The following is a 12,871-nucleotide window of genomic DNA, read 5'->3' on the forward strand; positions in this document are numbered from 1 at the left end:
AACTAGTCCCGAATTGCTTGGTGGTTCGCAATGCACTGTTTGGCGATTTGCTGGACCTACTGCATGCATTCTTCCGATGCTTCTTTGTGGAGATCAAATCCTTGCCTTAACGCGTAAAGCCTCTGCATCTATGCGAGCTTTCCCTTGATATCTGTCATAATGGTGAAGGCCTCATCAATCCATGGCTGGATGCATGCTTTGAGGAGTGAATCTTTCTGTCTGGCGGCATCCTCCTAGTCTTTCAGTGCCCTTGCTTACTGCATCTTCACGAGCCGTTGACTGAGGATGTCTGTCTGCGTCATTTTGATTACATTGTCGTACTAGTCCTAAAGCTCGCGCGCCTCTTTTCCAGGCACTGTATGTTGTGATCCTCCTACAAGGATGTGAGGACTCCAAAGGCTTGGTCCAACATACTGATATAGTCCTGCACTACCCGTCCAATTTCTTCCAGTCTTGTTTGAATAGTGCTAACACTTTGCTCTCTAACTTCCAGAGGAGTGGAAGGCTGTGCCTTCAGCCGTAGCTCGGAAATCTAGAGATTCAGCTCTAGCTGCACTCTCATTGTTTCCTCGCACGTAGTTCAGATTCCACTTGAAAATAGTGGATCCACATTTCTGTTGGTAAGTCTGCAGCGATGGACAACTCTGGGACCCGCTGACACGCTTCATCAACTATCTGCACTATCTGCTAGTTCTGTGACACCAGTTCGTCACACTGTAGGCTGAGCTATTCGATGTTGATCTTTTACTCATTCATCACTTGAATTGTGTGGCCCTCCATAGCACGGAGCTCTACTGTTATGCCATCCTGCAGCTGGTACAGTGTGTCACATGGAAGAGTAGCCAAATTAAGGCCAAGTCCCTTGATCCTTCCAACCATGGCTCTGTCGGTCTCATTCTCTGCTGCTAGCGCCCCTTCTGGTAGCACTATGGTGTTGGCCATATTTGCGCGTAGCAGCTGCTCTGCTGCTGATGTGCCTACTGCATCGTAGGTGGCTACGGTTCCTTCCTATGGGGGCTGCACTTGTAGTTCCTACATCTAAGCCCTTAGGGCCCCCAACACAATCCGCTGCTCCGACATCGCTTCTTGGAGCGCTTCCTTGGTTACCTCGTGAACCGTGTCGCCAATGTCATAGAGGTCACCTTCTATTAACGTGATCGGGTCAAAGGTCAATTTGGAGGCCTTGACCTTTTTCCGTGGACCCGATCTCTCTATGACGTGTGGCCTTTTCAGTTGGGTAGAAGTTGTACCGGGGTCCGTGGCTTCTTCTTCAAGGTTTGTGTCCTCTGCCTCCTGACCCGTAGACAAGTCCTGGCCTTCCTCTTGCCACGTTGTTGTGGCCCTTGTTGTTTGCCCTGCTGCTGCAACTTCGGCGGCCTTTGCCTGCTCTGCGACTGCCTTTGCTGCCTCGCGGACAACCCTTACCTATGCTGTCACTTTTTCATTGCACCTCTTTTTAGCCTCATCCTTTCTCCTCTAGGCTGCTGTCCTATCCAGCTCCGCCAAATCCAAGGGTCGCCACTTAGGAGGCCATGATTCTAACACTGAAAAAATCGCATGTTAGGCCCCTATACTACTAGTGCAACCCCTTATTGTTATTAGTACTATTAGCGCTTGAAATTTCACCTCAGGCTGAGAAAGGTAAACCTCAAGGCAACATCAAACCACTTCGCCTCGTAGCTAGCCCTACGGGGCGGGAGAGGGCTCTCTCCGGTCTATCTCGGTGAGATATTCAATGGAATGAGATGACCAATAGGGTAACACTGATTTTAGGCTAGTAAATTGATCAAAAAGGTTGATTTGGGGTTTTTAGGGTTTTTGGTGGAAAATTGGGGAAATGGCAATTTTGGGTGCGGGGATTGGACACAGTTTCTGCAGGGGGTTCTTTGGGGTGAGATAGGAGACAGTATTGATGCCTTTGATTGAAGCAGATGGTCAGGAATGACAGGTGAGGAGCTAAGGAGAACAAACAATAACTTTGAATTCTCCTTAAATAGTAGAAAACATTGAAATTAAACAAACTTAAAAGCAGAGCATGATAGTCATGAATTCTTACTTTAACACTTCGTTTGCTTAATATGCAGAAGGGAAATAAAGGAAATGATTCACATAACACACTTACAGGTACATAGAGAAACACACCATCAATACATGTAACCACAAGAATCCCAAAGAGGACTGCAAAACCCTGGTCTTCTTTAGCCAAAAATTGCAGAGATACAGTGAATAATACAATGATAGCTTATCCCTCAAGAGTCCAACCATGAAAATGAGCAAGAAAGTACATAATATAGATCATATAACCTCTTTCCCTGCCTCCATGGGTCGAGCTCACTATCCTAGGAGCTGTTTCAACCACTTCTAAACTAAGCACTACAAACTAGGCAGTCAAAACAACTTGCCTCTATAAGTTAGGAAACCAATTCATTCATTTAATTTTCACCTTTTTCATGAATGAATCTTCTAGAAGAGGTACATAAGAGTAAAAGTGTCAATAAAGTACATTAATTACATCAAATAGGATAATAATACACCCCAAAAAGTCAAACAGGTTCAAATTGCGTTTTTCTGAGCTGTACACTGAAAACTGGAGAAGTTTGCCTGACGGGTTGCGTGCCTCTGCCTGACGGGTCGCGCGCCTTTGGGACCACATTTGGGGCACTTCCAGGTGTCCAAATTGAGCAAGAGTAGGCTTGTTGGAAAGGTCTGTGAGTCTACTTTCCAACCCAACTAGAATTTTCTGAATTTGGTGGTCATTTGCCCCTCCAAAATTGCAATCTCCCAAGACTGCTTTCTGCAACTCAAAAATGTGGCAGAAAGTCAATTTTTGCTTGTTTTTTGACTTTCTGGAGGCCCAAAACTTCATAAAATCTCAAGTCCATTGATGAGCATATGTAACTTCTCATGACAAATCTAGAAATGCTGAGTTTTTGCAAAATGGAGTTGCCATGATGTAGGGTCGCGTGGGGGGTGAGACCCGTTAATGAGAAAAAACCTGTAAATTGCCTGAAAAATCAAAATTGACCCAAAATTTTCAAAATTTCTTGGGATTTGCGCTGTGGCTGGGCTATTTAGTGCCTTGGTCCTTCAGTGAGGCCTCAGCCAAGATATGGAGGGGATCGGGCCTCTTTCTCCTTTTTTGTGCCTTGGCCAACCGCCTTTGGAACATTTTCATCTTTGCCTTGCACACATGCATTCTTGCCCAGTAATGGTTCTTCATGTTCCTCAACAATTTCTTCTCTTGGTTGGCCTTAGCCAATAGCCTCTCCAAGTGTGCATTTACCTGGATGAGCATGGACTCTCGCTCAGTGGGCAATAGATCACCGGGTCTTCTCCGGTTCAAAATATGGTCACTACGAATCCTCCATAGCTCATCAAGTGCTTGCTCATCCTCCAACTGTTTGTTGCACTGCTCGAGGTATGTGATGGTCCATTGTGCCCCCTCTAATCTCCTCTGCAAGGCATCGTTTTTAGCTCTGAGGTGCTGAATGATCTCCTTTGACTCCCGGCTAGGAGAACTGACATCAAGATCAATAAGCTCTATATCCGGAACACCTGATGGTCCCTCATCAATCTTGGGCTATTTTCCCCTCCCTGGTACCTGTGCTGCTGAAGAAAGCGAGCCCCCTTCCACCTGATGTGGAGATAACACTCGCTGAGCCGATGAAGAAGGCGAGACCCCTTCCACCTGGTGTGGAGATAATACTCGCCTGGCTGCTGCAAATAAGACCCTCTGGCCTCTCTGATAAGTAGCCACGGGTGAGGAGCTGACATGTCTGGTGACGGGGATGTCATGCTGCTGTGATGGTCCTCCCTCCTCATGAATAACCTCAGGATGTGGCGGTGATGGTGCTGTGAAAAGCTCACGAGAGATGAACTCCTCCCATGAGATGCCCTGCTGAGCCAACTGATGTAATACCACTAGCCGAATCAAACCATAATGGTAAAGGCTCCTGTACTGCTGTGCCGGGCTCTTCCTCTGCATCATGGACACCATCTTCTCAATGTTCTGATAGAAGAAAACAGGATGTTCATCATCCTTACCCGGGTGAAGTGCATCAAGAGGCGAATATGGTATGAATATACTTGTGAAAATCTGCCCTCACAGGTAAAATAGTGCATGATGAGCCTCATCATGGGAGCATACTCACTCCTGAGAAATCTAAAGGGAAACACTCCTGTCAAGTGTCTCATGAGTGCTGGTCTAACAAAAGGCTCAAAGTGAACACTGTCCAACACCTTGCGTTTATTCCATACCTCCTCGACATTAGGTATCCCTGTGGCCTGTGCAATCACCTCAGGTGTCAATGTGAAGTCCACCCCGGCAAGGTTGACATTTCCATCATTCAAGTGTAAAACAAACAGGCGAGCCAACTCTCTGTGGTGCTGAATCCGAGAGATCCTCTCACAAAACTCATAGCAAGACATGTATTGGAAACATGAGACTGCCATAGGACAAGCTTGTAAATCTGTCAAAGAGGTGGGCTCCTCTCGCCTATGATGACCACCCTTACCACCCTTCCTTTATGAGGCCTCCTCTGTATCTCAATCTCTAAAGCTGATGCCTGGTCATCACTCTGCTCATAGGTTTCGGTTTCTGACATTGTTTAAGGAGCAGAGTGGCCAAAATGTACTGTTGTTTCTGCTTTGTAAAATGCTGATTTGTATGCTGTTTCAAGGGGGACAAGGAGCATGAAGGGAATGTTAGGGGAGGGACACTTTTAAAGGGAAAATGGGAATAAACATATAAAACAGGGATTTAAGGGAAAAAACACTGCAAAAATCATTGCATATGCATCATTCTATACATTGTTTACATGGGTAATGAGAGATAGGGTTAGGGCTTAATTTTTCATTTTTTAGGGAAGAGGGGTAGGGTTTGGATTTTTCTTTACAATTTAGCAAGGGAAATTTACATGGAATATCAAGGAAAAAGAAATGGGAATGGGGAAAAATGATTACAAGGGAATACTCTTAAAACATCATAAAACCCTAGGCATTTTTACAAGTTCAAACTACAGCAACAAGGAGCTTTTCTCTTGCACATGGAGATCTTTAAAAAATGAATTCATGATGTCTTTAAACATAACAAGCAGCAATTTATAAGTTTGGAGGGCCTACCTCAGGCAATTTAGCGATTTGTTGGCTCTTTGGATGAATTTACAGGCAATTTTGAAAGGAGGACGCTGACGGGTCGCGCCCGTTGTAAGTTTAAACTGCTGGAATGGCGCTGACGGGTCGCGCGCCTGTCCAGCTCCCAAATTCGCTCAAACTTTCACTCAATTGCTCTTGCAAACAACTTGGATGCACAATGAGGGTCGATGGAGGGAGATTGGGCTTTTATAGCTTTGATTTGAAATAATTTCATGCTCAAACCCACTTTATAATGTTTTTCTTTGATACTTTATAAAACTGACTTTTCTTGGTTTCCTTTGTCCTGAAATTGACTGATTTAATGCTTTTGCTCGATATTTTTTTGTAGGGACATCATCTGAGGGATCTTGGCAAGGGAGCCAGGGTTTCATACTGTCCTTGGAAGCTTTTTGAAATTTCATCACTTTTTACAAAAATTTGAAAAATGACCTTGGCTTTAAAAACAAAGTTTTTAAATCCAAGGTGAAAATTTACTGTACAAGATAGAAATTTGTGAAGAAACATCTTTAAAATCATCCCTTTGGCTTGCTGAGCACTTATTGACCTTCAGAGACATGACCTTGTAAATAATCTTGACCAAAACCCTAGACCTAGGAATTTGACTGAAAACAGGACAAGACAATCTTGAAAGAGATTTAAGGACTGAAATGACTTTGATCCAACAATGCCAAGAGGGGTACAAAGACACCAGCTCCTCCATCAAGGTTATGGCATGCCTAATGGAATGCAAAAATTGACACTGATGAGACACCTACTAATGCAAATGCAAAGAGCTTTGATCGCTGATGGAGGGCAACAAGACCGACTCTAACATTGGCTCCAATGGGGATGGTAGCTCCTTGGAGGTACCAAGAACCTTAGACCTCTGGGAGAGCAGACCAGTGCTTTATCATCATTGGGCAATGGAGTCAATATTTACACATGTGACCCAAAGTTGGACAACTTTATTGACTTTGACAACTGACTGAAAATTAAACTAACTTTGACACAAACTGACTTACTTTATCCAGAAAATAAACTGACTGAAACAACTTGAAAAACTCACACCAACTAATCATCATCTTCAGAATTATAGCCTTCACCGCGGGCCCCAAACTGAAGATGTGAGATTAGTTCACACTTGCTGCAAAATGAAAGTAACATGGTAATTACAATGAGAGTGATTAGAGCAGAAAATGCTCAAGCATGATACCTTTTGAGCAGCCGGCCATTCACCGACCCACCAAGACTTTCATCACCATTCATTTCTTTGAGAAGAAAAGCATTTGGACCACGGTATGCTGTAATTTTGTAGGGACCTTTCCACAAGTTGTCGAATTTTCCATGTTTCCCTTTGTCTTCATTTCGGGCATCCCATCTCAAAACAACATCATCTATCTGAAAATCATCTGATTTGGCCTTTTTGTCATAGATTTTCTTTATGCGCTCCTGCAACTTAAGGGAATTTTGATGAACCTCCTCTTGTGTCTGCTGTAAATGAATCATTTGACTAATCCGCCGTTGCATAGGATCCTCCTCGCCACCAGCTTCTTGCAGCAACTTTACTACCGAAATACTAAGTGAAGTGGGAAACACTGCATCTACCCCATAAACCAGTTCAAAGGGTGACATACCAATTGACTTCTTTTGACTTACCCGATCAGCCCATAATGCATTTACTAACTTTTTGTGCCAGCTCTTCTTATTTATTTCCAGCAATTTCTTTATGATGTTCACTAGAGATTTGTTCGAAGATTCGGCCAGCCCATTACCTTGCGGATGGTAGGCGGTCGAATGCCCCAAGCTGATGTTATATTTGTAGCAAAAATCAACCATTTTCTTCGACTTAAAGGCTGCTGCATTATCTGTAATCAACTTATGTGGACAGCCGAAACGTGACAATATGTTATTCTCAAGAAAAGAAATAATTACCGAGTCTGTGGCCTGCCGGGTGGGAATGGCTTCAATCCACTTCGTGAAGTAATCTGTGGCGGTCAAGATCCATCGATGCTGCCCGGAAGATGCTGGGTGGATTTCGCCAATAAAATCCAAGCCCCATTGCTGAAATGGTGCGCTGATTTCAATGGGCTTGAGAGGCAACGGCTGTAATTTCTGCTTTCCTTGAAAAATTTGACATTCATGACAACTCTTAACTGCTTTATATACATCAGAAAATAAAGAAGGCCAATAAAAACCAGCTCTCAATATCTTATTAGCCGTGGTCTTCCAAAACAAGTGACCCCCACAGTCACCTTTATGGAAATCTTCCACTGCTGTCTTAGCTTCTTCTTCGACCAAACAGTTCAGCAATATGCCACCGGGGTCCTTCCAATAAAGTGCAGATTTGATAATACAAAATTTGGCAGCCTTTAGCTTCAATGTTCTAGCTTTGTTTATAGGCATCCCAGGGGGTGAAGACAAATTTTGAAGCACATATACTATATCAGCATACCAAGGAGAAGAAACAAAAATATCTGATACCTGTAGAGCTGAATTCTCTTCGTCTTCATCGGATAAGGCAGCAATCAAATTGATGTCAAGGACATGAAGATTTGTTTCAGCCATCAACTTAGCAAGACCTTGACCCTTGATCAACTTGGTAGGCTTAATTTCCACATCATACTCTAATAGTGCAGCAATCCACTTAGCCCTTCTTCCTTCCGGTTCCGTTTGTACTAAAACATCCTTAACAGCTGCATTGGGAACATATGCCAAAATATGAGAATTCAGTATGTAAACCCAGAAATCTTTCAAAGCTTTTATCAGCGCCAATGCTTGCTTCTCAATGATATTATAATTCAGCGCTCCATCCCTTATGATGTGGCTGAAAAAAGCTATGGGCCTCTCGACTCCATCTCTCTTTTGCATCAACACGGCTGCCAACGTATGCTCAGAAGAAAATGAAAATAAAATAAAATCTTGTGTATAATCTCGGCTGATCAAAGTTGGGGCTGAAGATAAAATTAATTTTATCAAGTTGAAAGACTTTACCGCCCCTTCGGTCCATTTGAGCTCGCTGTCCTTTTTGAGCATGTTGGTTATTTCTCTAAGATGTTCGACAAGATTGGGAATGAAGCGACGCAGAAAATTCAGTTTGCCATTGAAAGACTGAATCTCTTTCTTGCTTCGGGGCTGCTCTAATTGCTGAATTGCTTCCACCTGTGCAGGATCGATACGAATGCCATCTTTAGAAATAATATGGCCCAGTAGCTTGCCTTCGCTCATAGCAAAAAGGATCTTCTTCGGATTCAACGAGATACCATACTTTCTGCACTTTTGAAACACCTTAGTCAAATGAAACAAATGCTCTTCATCAGATTTAGAAAACATGGTCAGATCATCAATATAAACGACCAAAAAGACATCCTTCTCATTAGCAAAGGCCATGTCCATTTCCCGCTGAAATGTAGCACCAACATTCTTCAATCCAAACGGCATCTTGGCATAATGAAATGTCCCCCATGGAGTAGTAAATGCTGTCTTGTCACGGTCATCTTCATGTACCAAAATCTGATTATGCCCGGAATAACCATCAAGCAATGACATCCTTGATGCCCCCACTACCCGCTGCAATATATGGTCCATTTTGGGCAGCGGATAATTGTCCTTTAGTGACACCTTGTTCAGATTTCTGAAGTCTATACACAAGCGAATCTCGCCGGTCTTCTTTCTCACGGGCACCAAGTTGGAAATCCAATCAGAAAATCGGATTGGCACTATGATTCCAGACTTATACAACCTGTTGATTTCCTTCTCGATCAATGGCAGCAACTTAGGATTAATTCTTCTCAACTTTTGTCAGAAAGGCTTTTGATTTGGCTTTATAGGAATGGTATGCTGAATGATACTTGTGTCATAAGTTTTCAAATCTGAATAATCCCATGCAAAAACATTAGAAAATGAAGACAACAATCTGATATATTCATTCTTTACTTTGGGCGACAATGCTTTCGAGAGCTTCACCATCTTTGGATTTTCGGCTGTCCCAAGATTCACATCTTCAACACCTTCGTCCGTTCGCCTCAAAGTTGGCTTGCGGGCCACATCATCTTGATCGAACAATTCTTCCAAAGGAATTAATCCTTTAGGAATGTAATTGTCCTTGAGCTGCAACACATCCATCTGATTTACTCCTTCAGCTTCCGTGTCTATTGAGATATCTTCGAATTTACCCTCAATTTGCAGAAAATCTTTGATTTCTTCGTCATCTTGGAAAACTTGCCAACACCTTTGGTTATCTGGAACTGTAGGACGATGCTTTACATATATCTCAAATTTATTGCTAGAATTCATGGGTATTTTCAGACTACTTGCTGCCTTTGCCAATGCATCCGCAACACCATTTTGAATCCGGGGCACACATGTCAAAGTATGTTCTGAAAACAGTTTTAAGATATCTAAGACAACATTCGGATATTCTCGCATACGAGGATGTTTGGCCTGAAATTCACCTTTCACTTGCTTGATAACCAACTCGGAGTCGCCATATACCGCTATCTTCTTTGCCTTCAACTTCCGAAGGATTTTCAGATCAGCAACAAGAGCCTCATATTCCGCCTCATTATTTGAACAATCAAATGCCAATTTATATGAACATACCCGTACCTTGCTTGGAACTTGGTTTTGAACTGAAAATGGGCTTCGAATCCACACACCTATACCAGCACCATCGCTGCCCACCGCACCATCAAAATCCATGGTCCAAAGACCATCTTCATCGTCTTCTAAGTGCTGAAAATGTGATGTCGATGCATTCTCTGTTTGCTGCCCATTTATTTCAGCTGTTGGCTTTATGACAGCAGACTTTTCTTCACTTTCCTTTCTCAAAACTTCTTTGAAATTTTCTGAAATGTTTGGTATATCTTCTACTTGAACTAACTGACTATCTATCTCATTGAAATTATCCGCAAACAAAACAAAAGATTCTAAATCTGTTTGTACATAATTTACAGGATGATTGACGGGCTTTGCCTTACTAGTGATCATGTATTTCATCTTTTGCTCCCGATATAACTTCCTCATCTGACCAAAAACCGGAATTGTAGCATAGGAAAAATCGAGCTGGAGTGTACCTTTGAACTTGGCTCCCCAAGATCTTGAAAGCAACATGCCGAACCGCGGAGGAATATCTACCACCACCACGTCCATCAAAACATTCTTTGCTGGGATTTGATCTAAACTTACCACCAAGTCTTTGATCAAACCAATACATCTTACCCGGTTGGAATCAAACGAATACAAATCGTGATATTTCCTTGTGATGTCAAGTCCCAGCTTCTCCATAATTGTTTTCGGCATCAAATTATGCGAAGTTCCCGAGTCAAACATGGCATTATGCAACACATACTCATGCAGTCGTAAACTGATATAGAATGGAGGAACATCACTTTCAGGAGACTCACCATTTAAAGCAGGCCCAAAAATCAACTCCGGCTGATCATCTTGTACATTTACTGTGTCTAGCATTGGATCGAAATTCAGCAACTTGGAAATTTGGCCTCGGTAAGTGCTGTTCTTCATGATTTCCATCAAGGGAATAGACAACTTCAACTTTGCAATCTCATTCTCCAAACTGAAAACTGAAACCTTCTCACTTTCTTTGACCTGATTATCTCTTTTTTCAGCTTTATCTTTTGGTGTATTTGATTGCTGATCTATCTTGGCTGCTGGTGGTGATTGACTTGCTGAAGGACCAATTATGTCTTTTCCTTTTGTGTGTGGGGAAGCCAAATCATTCTTTGCTGATGTATCTTTCCTTTTCTGAATGGGATTTATGGGAACAGCTTGGTTTCTCAATTGCCTTTGCTGACCTTGCTGAGCTAATAAAGCATGCAAATACCCTCTTTGATACTCTTCGGATTCTTCTTCAAGTATTGCATCGTTTGACAAAATATAATGCTCATCTTGGGGAATGATGGAATTACTCACCAGCTCATCTTCTTCTGTAATATAAGTGGGCATATCATCAGGATTGAAGAAGTGATTTTCCTCTCCAACATTATCACCTTCATCCTCTGATTCTTGGCTAACAAAATTCTGCTGAAAAGGAGGTTTCATTTGCTGCTGAACTGCTGCCTCTTGTGCCTTTGTTTCACGCTGTTTGATCCTATATTGTTGCTGCTGTTGACCTCTGAAATTTGGATTACGAATATGAGGCTCCGGCTTGTCAATACGAACATTTTCAAATGCCCTTTTAAGCTGTTCAAGTTCACGGAGAACCTGATTTGATGTGGATGCTTCCTCCTTGATTGTGACTCGCTTTTCAGCCTTCATTCTTGCCCTTTTATCATTTAAGTTTGCCTCAACGCTGACAGTAATCTTCTGCATATCCTCCAAGGTAGGAGGATCTCTATCTCTCAATGAGTAGGCCATCTCCGGATCAAAGCCATCCAGGAATTTAAGGAGAGCTGATTTCCTTGATGGTCTCAAATCATCGGGAATGGCATTGTAAACTGTATTGAATCTGATTATGTAATCTTGAACGGACTCACTTGGATTACACTTGAGGTTGTTGTATTCGGCATTAATCTGAAGCGGATCCTTTCTGATTTCCCATCGATCTAAAAACTGATTCTGAAGTGCTTCCAAGGTGGCAATGCTGTTAGCAGTCAACCCTCTGAACCACTTTCTAACCTCTCCTCCAAATGTTTGCACGAACAACCGCATGGTAACATCTTCTTCATCTAACTCATATAGATCAAAGAAAGTGGTCATTTTGTCAATATGTTGCTGAGCAGTAATACTTTGTGGAGTGCCATCAAACATGGGAATTTTACTTTGATAATCAGCTGGCATATCATGAAGATTTGCAGGCAAAGCAAGTGGGGCAAACCGGGCAGCCATTGCTTTAGGAGGAGGAGTAGGATGAGTATGAGGAGGAGGAGTTGTGATAGCAGGGACTATAATAAGAGGAGCTGTAGTTTGTGGAGTTGGGGGAGTCGGAGGGGTAGGAGAAGTAGGAGGGGTATGGGGTGTAGAAGGAGAACCGACTGTGGATTCAGGATAGGTGATTATAGGCAAAACTGAAACATAAGGAGGATAAGATTCTTCGTGAGCTGTGATAGTGGATCCAATATGATCAGAGATATTCTCAACAAAATCAGCAAGGGTAGTAGCTTGAATATGTGTCTGGAGATGTCTCAAGATGAAATTTTCGACCAACTTGTTGTGTCTCTTGAATTCAACAGCAGCTGCAAAATCAGGGTCAAGGACTAGAGAATCGAGCGCACTTTCAGAATTGGCTTTAAACAGAGACAACTCAAAGCTTTCGTCAAAATCAATATCTTCGAGATAATAAAAAATAGCTGGGCATGAATGAGATTTGAAAATGGGTTTAGGATCTGTAGCCAGCTTGTTTTTCTCAAAAAAACTAGGAAAAAAAAACCATTCAGCCTGTGAAAACTCTCAACCTATCATCAACGGCTTAGAGTTAACAATTATACTGGGATAAAGTGTCAATGAAGTGCTACGTTCACAAGCTCACAGAGATTGACTGAAGTAGCGTTTATCTACTAACGCTGATGTAAAACAAGAGCGTTTTCGAAGGCTACCTGGCGTAACTTCAGGCTCTGTCTAAGACTTATGAAATAACACGTCAATGAGCAAACGATTGGTTTGTTCTCCCCAGTATGGTCGCTAGTATGTTAGCGCTTGAAATTTCACCTCAGGCTGAGAAAGGTAAACCTCAAGGCAACATCAAACCACTTCGCCTCGTAGCTAGCCCTACGGGGCGGGAGAG

Source organism: Pinus tabuliformis, chromosome 3_1 (genome assembly GCF_031772625.1).
Source record: "Pinus tabuliformis cultivar Carrire ecotype Pingquan chromosome 3_1, CPIR1, whole genome shotgun sequence".
Classification (NCBI taxonomy): domain Eukaryota; kingdom Viridiplantae; phylum Streptophyta; class Pinopsida; order Pinales; family Pinaceae; genus Pinus; species Pinus tabuliformis.